Source organism: Pelobates fuscus, chromosome 1 (assembly GCF_036172605.1).
Source record: "Pelobates fuscus isolate aPelFus1 chromosome 1, aPelFus1.pri, whole genome shotgun sequence".
NCBI lineage: Eukaryota > Metazoa > Chordata > Amphibia > Anura > Pelobatidae > Pelobates > Pelobates fuscus.
This window is the reverse complement of record NC_086317.1, coordinates 329,586,714-329,596,414: the sequence shown is the minus strand read 5'-3', so window position 1 is coordinate 329,596,414 and position 9,701 is coordinate 329,586,714.

The following is a 9,701-nucleotide window of genomic DNA, read 5'->3' as shown; positions in this document are numbered from 1 at the left end:
TATAATTAAAAAGGTAAAAACCTCTAAACCCGGGAGAACAAAAGGGGGTGGAATTAGTACAAACATTTTGCTATATGGATTTTACATATACTAGAAAAATTCTAAATAGTGGAGAATAGAAACGAAAGTCACTGAGGATAAAGTCTAGATCTGAGTTTCCCAATTGGTGTTACGCCAAAAGTTAAAAAAATAAAATGGCCACAGGCGGCGAGGGACCAGTGATCTCCCTGCTCAGCTCCCTCGCACGCACAGCAGTGATGCTGGAGCCGGAATATGACGTCACTCCGGCATCACTAAGAGGCACGCGAGGGAGCTGAGCAGGGAGATCACTGCTCCCTCGCCGCCTGCACGCCAGCCCCTGAGCAGCGCCACTGGACCACAGGGACCGCTCGCCAGCCGCCCACCTGGACCACAGGGACTCCATGCCAGCACTCCTAAAGATAGGGGGCTGGGTGGAGTAAAATGTAAAACAAAATAATAATAATTGTATGTGTGTCTGTTTGTATGTGTTTGTCAGTGAGAGTGAATGTGTGCTTGTCAGTGAGATTGCATGTGTGTCTATCAGAGTATGTGTGTCTGAGTGTGTATTTGTGTGTCAATGTTTGTGTATGTGTCAGTGTGTGTGTATGTGCCAGTGTGTATCAGTGTGTTTGTATGTGCCTGTTTGTTTGTGTGTGTGTGTGTATGGCAGTGTGTGTATGTCTGAATGTGTCAGTGTGTGTATGTGCCAGTGTGTATCTGTTATTATGTGTATCTGAGTGTGTGTGTATTTGTGACTCAAGATGTGTGTGTCAGTGTGTATCTGAGTGTGTGTATGTGTGTGCCAGTGTGTGTGTATCTGTGTGTCAGATACATAAACACATACACACACACACACACACACGGATACACACTGACACAGAGATACACACACTGGCGCAAATAAATACAGATATACACACCTTGACACACCGGCACATACAAACCTAGATACACACAGATACATACACACACACAGATACACACTTTGTGTCAAGGTGTGTGTATCTGTGTCAGTGTGTGTATCTGTGTGCTACTATCTGCCAGTGTGTGTGTATCTGTGTGTCAGATTCATACACACTGGCACATACAAACACAGATACACACACCTTGATACACAGACACATACAAACACAGATACACACACTTTGACACACAGATACACATACCTTGACACACAGATAGATTGCTCTACGAGAGTTGGATAGTAACAAAAAAATTGTAACAATGTAATTGAGTCCTTGAGTAAGAAGTGTAACTGAATAGAGATAAGTAGCTGTCTGTAGCAACTATCTGTGCAGCTAGATATATCTTGTAGGTGGAAAACAGATGGAAAAGAAACAGGGATATCACCTAAATGTCTAGATCAGGGGTAGGCAACCTACGGCACTAGTGCCATGCACGGCACTCGAGGTGTCTTTGCACGGCAGTCAAGGCTGCTAGAGCCAAACAGGCTCTGACCTATCAGATATCTGCTAATCCGAAAAGGTAGTGAAGGACAATCCTCAATTTATGCATTGCAGCACGTAGAGGAAGTAATCTTAGATCACTTCCTCCCAGCACTTCTGAATAGGAATCCACACTGTAGTAGAGCAGCTTGCAGTTGCTGTTGCAGCTCCTATCCTTGACATTCCCGTGGCTGGCCTAGTCCCCACTGGAAGCCACCCACACTGCTAGATATACACAGAAATGCAGAATAACCCTCCCCTCATACAAATAATACGGACAGCCCACACACAAACATGCACACAACCCGCAAACGAAACACCACTAACAATCCATATACATGCACACAACCCCACATGCAATACCCCAAGCAGCCCCCACACACTACCAAACACACACTGTGACATATCCATCCACACACATACACAATTCCACAAGCAGCCCCCATACACAGCCCACATTCATATGTATCATACACAATACCATAAACTACTCATAAACATATACAATATAATAGCTCGTATACGCAGGGCCGTCTTTAACGCGGGGCAAACTGGCCAGCTGCACCGTGAGCCCTGCTGGCCTCAACTATTTCTTACCCTCTGGCCGGTAATCCGCACACTAAGGAGGCCCACCGCGTTGCCCATGCGCAAAGGACCACCTGGTGGGCTTCTGTCAGCAGGGGCCCCGTCGCACGCTGAGGCGCTTTAACAGCGCGAGCGGGCCCCTTGCTTTTCGGCAGCAGGCTGGGAGGAAGTGACGACCGCGCATCATTTCCTCCCACAAAGAGAAAGAAGAGTAGGCTGATTGGAGGGGGGCTGGCCGAGAGCTCTAGACTCGAACTCCCAACACCTTCAGCCACCAGCAGGAAAGGTAGGAAACTGGAGGGTGGGTTTTAAAGTGTATGTCTGTGTCAGCATGTCTGTGTGTGTGTCAGCATGTCTGTGTGTGTGTATGTGTGTGCCAGTGTGTGTGTATCTGTGTGTCAGATACATAAACACATACACACACACACACACACACGGATACACACTGACACAGAGATACACACACTGGCGCAAATAAATACAGATATACACACCTTGACACACCGGCACATACAAACCTAGATACACACAGATACATACACACACACAGATACACACTTTGTGTCAAGGTGTGTGTATCTGTGTCAGTGTGTGTATCTGTGTGCTACTATCTGCCAGTGTGTGTGTATCTGTGTGTCAGATTCATACACACTGGCACATACAAACACAGATACACACACCTTGATACACAGACACATACAAACACAGATACACACACTTTGACACACAGATACACATACCTTGACACACAGATAGATTGCTCTACGAGAGTTGGATAGTAACAAAAAAATTGTAACAATGTAATTGAGTCCTTGAGTAAGAAGTGTAACTGAATAGAGATAAGTAGCTGTCTGTAGCAACTATCTGTGCAGCTAGATATATCTTGTAGGTGGAAAACAGATGGAAAAGAAACAGGGATATCACCTAAATGTCTAGATCAGGGGTAGGCAACCTACGGCACTAGTGCCATGCACGGCACTCGAGGTGTCTTTGCACGGCACTCAAGGCTGCTAGAGCCAAACAGGCTCTGACCTATCAGATATCTGCTAATCCGAAAAGGTAGTGAAGGACAATCCTCAATTTATGCATTGCAGCACGTAGAGGAAGTAATCTTAGATCACTTCCTCCCAGCACTTCTGAATAGGAATCCACACTGTAGTAGAGCAGCTTGCAGTTGCTGTTGCAGCTCCTATCCTTGACATTCCCGTGGCTGGCCTAGTCCCCACTGGAAGCCACCCACACTGCTAGATATACACAGAAATGCAGAATAACCCTCCCCTCATACAAATAATACGGACAGCCCACACACAAACATGCACACAACCCGCAAACGAAACACCACTAACAATCCATATACATGCACACAACCCCACATGCAATACTCCAAGCAGCCCCCACACACTACCAAACACACACTGTGACATATCCATCCACACACATACACAATTCCACAAGCAGCCCCCATACACAGCCCACATTCATATGTATCATACACAATACCATAAACTACTCATAAACATATACAATATAATAGCTCGTATACGCAGGGCCGTCTTTAACGCGGGGCAAACTGGCCAGCTGCACCGTGAGCCCTGCTGGCCTCAACTATTTCTTACCCTCTGGCCGGTAATCCGCACACTAAGGAGGCCCACCGCGTTGCCCATGCGCAAAGGACCACCTGGTGGGCTTCTGTCAGCAGGGGCCCCGTCGCACGCTGAGGCGCTTTAACAGCGCGAGCGGGCCCCTTGCTTTTCGGCAGCAGGCTGGGAGGAAGTGACGACCGCGCATCATTTCCTCCCACAAAGAGAAAGAAGAGTAGGCTGATTGGAGGGGGGCTGGCCGAGAGCTCTAGACTCGAACTCCCAACACCTTCAGCCACCAGCAGGAAAGGTAGGAAACTGGAGGGTGGGTTTTAAAGTGTATGTCTGTGTCAGCATGTCTGTGTGTGTGTCAGCATGTCTGTGTGTGTGTCAGCATGTCTGTGTATGTATCTGTGTGTGTGTGCGCGCATTTCAGTGTGTATAGATCTGTGTGTGTGTGTGTATGTGCATACATCTCAGCATTCACACACTAAAACTACACACAAATACACCCCTGCATTCAAATTTCAACACTACGTACAAACACATGTCTGTGTTACACACCAAAATTATATGTAAATACACCCCTGCATTCAAAAACCAACACTACACAAATACATGCTTGCAATCACGCCAACACCACATACAAACATATTCCATACAAAAACCTGTTTACATTCAAACACACAAAAACTGCTTAGTGCTAAATACAGACCTGCAAACATGGGTAAATGGTAGAGCCCCAACTGTCAATGCATTTTTGGAGTTGCACGACAGATGGAGATCTACCATTTAATCACCCGTGCAACAGGGAGACCCCCAAAAATTCTTGCACTTCTCTACTTTAGGTCCGCCACTGTGTTGAGATGGAGGACGTGATTGCATGCCTGAGGAGGGGGGACAGGGTCCAGGGGGCCCCAAGCAAATGCTTTGCCCAGGGTCCAGTCACTACTAAAGACGGCCCTGCTTATACGCATAATACAACGATACAAAGCAATTACAGTAAAAATAACACAAGCAGAATACGGCAGCATACACCCCTCGATACAAAAAAAAAAAAAAATAGGACTGGCACGCTATGGGACATCACAATCCTGTATCGGCACAGTGCTGCTAAAAGGTTGCCTACCCCTGGTCTAGATGTAACAAAATCGAGACCGGTAGATAAATGCCTTTCTATATCACAGTTTATCTATTAAGCAAAAGCGAATAGATAATGACAGTGCATAAAGAGTAGTTAAAAGGGTGAGGTAAGTCAAGTGCAGTTTTATACAAGGTTCCTTTTCTGGATATTAGAAGGTTAGCGAAGCTAGAATATACGGTATAGTCGTGGTAACATAAAACCCTAAATCTGTGCCTTCAAGGGCACCTAATCTGCTGCTGAATAAGAAGGATAGATAAGCCTTAATTACTGCTATCTATGCACTACAATAACTAAACACCTTCCCTGCCAATCCCAAAGATCGGTCCTGCAAAGTGGAGGAATAAAGCAAAAATGTATCTAATTTTGAATATCTATATGAAGAGGTTGAGGTTTAGTAGCAGGATAAGGAGTGCGGCTGAGCCCCGACATGCGTTTCGCCGGTAAGCGGGTAGTGTCAGTCACTGCCAGGAGAGATGTGACTAGGGCTGCATGGACAGAAACAGATGTGATTTAACTCCTAAATGGCAGAGAATTGAGCAGTAAAACTTCAGGTACATAATCTATCACAGCTGTTTTCATGCCACCTTTCTGGCACATTTGCACCTATTTATGTCCCTGTGTTTGCCAGAATTCTTGTACGGTTTATCCCAAAGTTTGTGCTCTTGCACTAAATCTCCCTGCATCTCTGTCCTTTCCTCATTTGAAAATCTGGGGAAACCAGAAGGCTCTTTCAGAATCGGGCAGTGGCGCCGCTGATTGACTAAGAGCGGTCAACCAATGCTCTCAGTCAATGAATGCCTTACCATTCATAAACTGGCTTTAAAATGGTTTTATTTTTCTTCAAGCCAGTTTTATGAATTGGGAGTCACTGATTGGTTGAGAGTGTCAGCTGAACATCGTAGTCAATCAGCGGTGCCACCGCCAATTCTGCAGGAGACTTCTGGTTTCCCGATTTTGAGAAAACAGAACGACAGAGAGATTCAGGGTGGAAAATGGTTTAACACCTTAAGGTGAGCCATCGCCAGGGACCTCCTAGTACCACAAAAACTTACATTTGATGAAGTTGTCATGATACCCAAACTGGGCCTTTAAGTCAGATGGGATAGTGTAATAATTTTTCTGAAAAAGAAAAGCAAAGCTGGATCCAGTCTAGGAAAATTGAAAGAGAACCTTAATATAAGCTGTAAATGAAATATATATATATTTATTTTTTATTTACGAGTAAGTTGATGGGTACAGATGGGGACATATCAGGACAAAATCACATCTTTTTACAGTTGTTTGTGCCCAATGATAATTATTCATAGACAAGTCTATGTCTAGAGTCCAACTAAATCAAAAGGAGTAATCCCCACATTGCACACAAGGGTATCAGGTACACTTTACTGATGAGGCCCAAATAAGGCAAAAATAACCACGGGGAGTTACTTTATGCCTTGTACACTGAGGGCTTGCTTGAATGTTAGTACTAGATTAGAGATGTTTGATATGCAAATTGCATAGCTTCCCTCTGTTACTAGTTCAAAAGACTTAAAAAGATCATGAACATCGGTTAGTTTATTGCATCATTAACACATATTTATTTTTTCCCATCCATGTTGCAAGGAAAGTGGGCTGCAGGTTTGGGATTGTGGATGTGAGATTTGCGTTGCTTTCAGCTTTAGCATGGCATGGTAAGCAATGCTGCAATCAGTTATTCATCTGCACATAAACATGTGATTAATGACATTTACTGTCCTGATAGGAAAAGATGTGCCGAGCAGCAATCAATCCACAGGAGGGTTTTGTCACGTATTCATCCGCTTATAAAAATGTGGTTAATGGCATTTACTGTCCACACAGGAAAAGTTGCGCCGAGCAGCAACCAAATCCACAGAAGGGTTAATGCTGAGCAGCAATTATGCAAATGATATCTGGTAACTGCCTTTGGGGTCAAAGGCCGGTTACAGCCTATCAGATCTAGAGGAGGGGTATTTAGGCCCAGTTCTCATCCTGCTCATTGCCCTGTCGTGGTTTCCCTTGTGGTTGTCTGAGAGCGCGTTCCTCATTCAAGTTTCTTCTGGTTTTTGACTTTGGCTTTGATTTTGACTTCCCTGTATTCTGGTATCCCTGACTTCTGGCTTTCTCTTATCGTTGTGTCTCTTTCTGTATCCCCTGACCTGGGCAAGTATCCTGACTATTCTTTGGTACGTTAAGTCCGGCCATTCTAAGGTCCGGTAATACGTTACCTATTAGTCATCTGTGTGACACAATTCTACGTGCTGGATCAACTAGTAATCCTGACAGGTTTATGCTGAGCAGCAATCATGCATATAGGAACATCGTAACCTTCTTTGGGGTCAAAGGCCGGTTATAACCAATCAGATCCACAGGCGGGGTATTTAGGCCCAGTTCTCCTCTTGCTCTGTGCCCTGTCGTGGTTTCCCTTGTGGTTGTCCCAGAGCGCGTTATTGAGTCTGTTTTTTCTGGTTATTTGACTTTGGCATCGATATTGACTTCCCTGTTTTCTGGCATCCATGACCCCTGGCTTTTCCTTGTCGTTGTGTCTCTTTCTGTGTCCCTTGACCTCTGCTATTTCTGACTATTCTTTGGTACGTTAAGTCCGGCCATTCTAAGGTCCGGTATACGTTACCTATCAGTCCTCTGTGTTACACAATTCTACGTGCTGGATCATACCGTAATCCTGACATAGAGATACAATGGCTAAGGTTTAGCAAGTTGGCAAAGAAGTAGTACGCAAATGTTATCATGTGCGTGTATGTAATTTCCAGGTAAGTGAGCGTTCCCCTTTAACATGGTACTATATTTACTGACTATACAGAAGGAAAGATTGTGTCTATTTTTTAGCAGCAAAGTTATAAACAGTCAAAATTCTTTGTGTACAATGGGTTACTAAAAAAATATTAGCAATACAGTTAGGCTGATTATGATACCTAATAAATGCTAAATCATAACGTTGTACACCAAAATTAATAATTGGTTTCCAAATAAAAATATTAAATAACAATATTTTTTTCTTGAGAGAGAAATATAACACTGGCATTAACATTTAATCATAAAATGTATGGCCTGTAGCTGGTCTGGATAGGATGTTAGCTTGATGTAATTTGAAATGTAATAATAAAATGAAAGATATTTATCATCAACATCTTCCCTTCCTTGTTGTGCAATGAAAAGAGGATTACTACATAGTCTATTATGAATCAATTTAAATTCCTACAAAATATGTTTACTGTAAATTGCCCTGCTCTTTTAACCCTTACAGTACAGAGTTTTAATAGGAAAAAAACATTATTTGTAACATTTTATCAAATTAGGTTAGTACAAAACAGTAATTTTGTGTATAGATTGTTGTTCAAAATACAGATTAAGGAACAAAACACACACACTCTCTCTCTCTCCAATGTTACATTTCACAAGGCTACTTAACCCCTTAAGGACCAAACGTCTGGAATAAAAGGGAATCATGATGTCACACATGTCCTGTGTCCTTAAGGGGTTAAAATCACTTGTCTTACACAATATTACCATATTGTGTTAAGCCCACTACTACGTCACAGAACCACAATATTAGTGGGTTTTATCCTAATTTTAACATGGAAGAGACTTTGCTCATATAATGCTTCCATGGGTGGGCTGCTCAGCTCAATAGAAATCTGGTCTGGATTCCCATTTAGCTGTGCACCCCAGCCATCCATTTTACGTGCCACTTTGGAGGATTAGGGTCAGGAGAGAGTCCTAGACTAAGAAAAAATATCCTAGACAGGATTGTCTCTGATGATAGCTCTAAACATCAAAACGTTGGATGAATAGACTGAACAATGGCTGCATACAGACTATTGTTATTATCATTCCTTGAATCATAGAGTAATGGTTATATTGACAGAGCAAATTTGACAGACAGTAAAATCTGATACAATGGTTTTAAAGTGACCTGCCCAAAAGCTTACACTGTGAATCTCACTTTAAACTATGTTCTGAAATGTCTGGATTTTTTTGCACTAACCAGTGAGTTGTGGTGGAAATTCATTCTGAAAGAGGCAACCTGTGTCTGCAGTTGAATGGGATACTTATACTTTTCCAAATTACTTAAGTACTGTACATGGTTTAGTGAATAGGTCCCTCAGTACAGAATAGGTTAAAAAAAAGCAAACTCTTACATTCTAAAGGTCATACAGGATTTCATAGACTGTTTTTGTAAATATTTTACAGTATATATAGCGACATAATTAATTTGTGCTTGTAATACCCTATCTTCAGGAAACTCTCTGACGGTAACTGTGTTTAACTAATGTATTGGCATGCATTGATGCACTTTCACACATTTATTATTATTATGTTATTATATATATAGCGCCAACAAATTCCGCAGCGCTTTACAGTGGGTGGACGAACAAACATGTAGCTGTAACCAGACAAGTTGGACACACAGGAAAAGACTATTTGTGTGTGATCGTGACCTGTTTCTGGCAGCTCTTGATTTTGCCTCATCTGTAGTTTTTGCCATACTCTTATAGACTTTTGCTCATGCTTACCACTAACTTAACATGTCACAGAGCCATATGATGTCACATGCTACAATATACATATGCCATACAATGTCAATTGGTTATATCTGCCATACAGGTCCAAAAGTAATGACAGGCCTGGAAGATACATGGTACACTCACCAGGGCTGAATATTCACTTAACAATGGCTAATCTGCAAGGGGAAATTTTAAGGCCTGGCTTATATTGTACTTGTCAAATATTTAAAGTGACTCTATTATTATTATGTTATTATTTATATAGCGCCATCAAATTCTGCAGCGCTTTACAATGGGTGGACGAACAGACATGTAGTTGTAACCAGACAAGTTGGACACACAGGAACAGAGGGGTTGAGGGCCCTGCTCAATGAGCTTACATGCTATAGGGAGTGTGGTA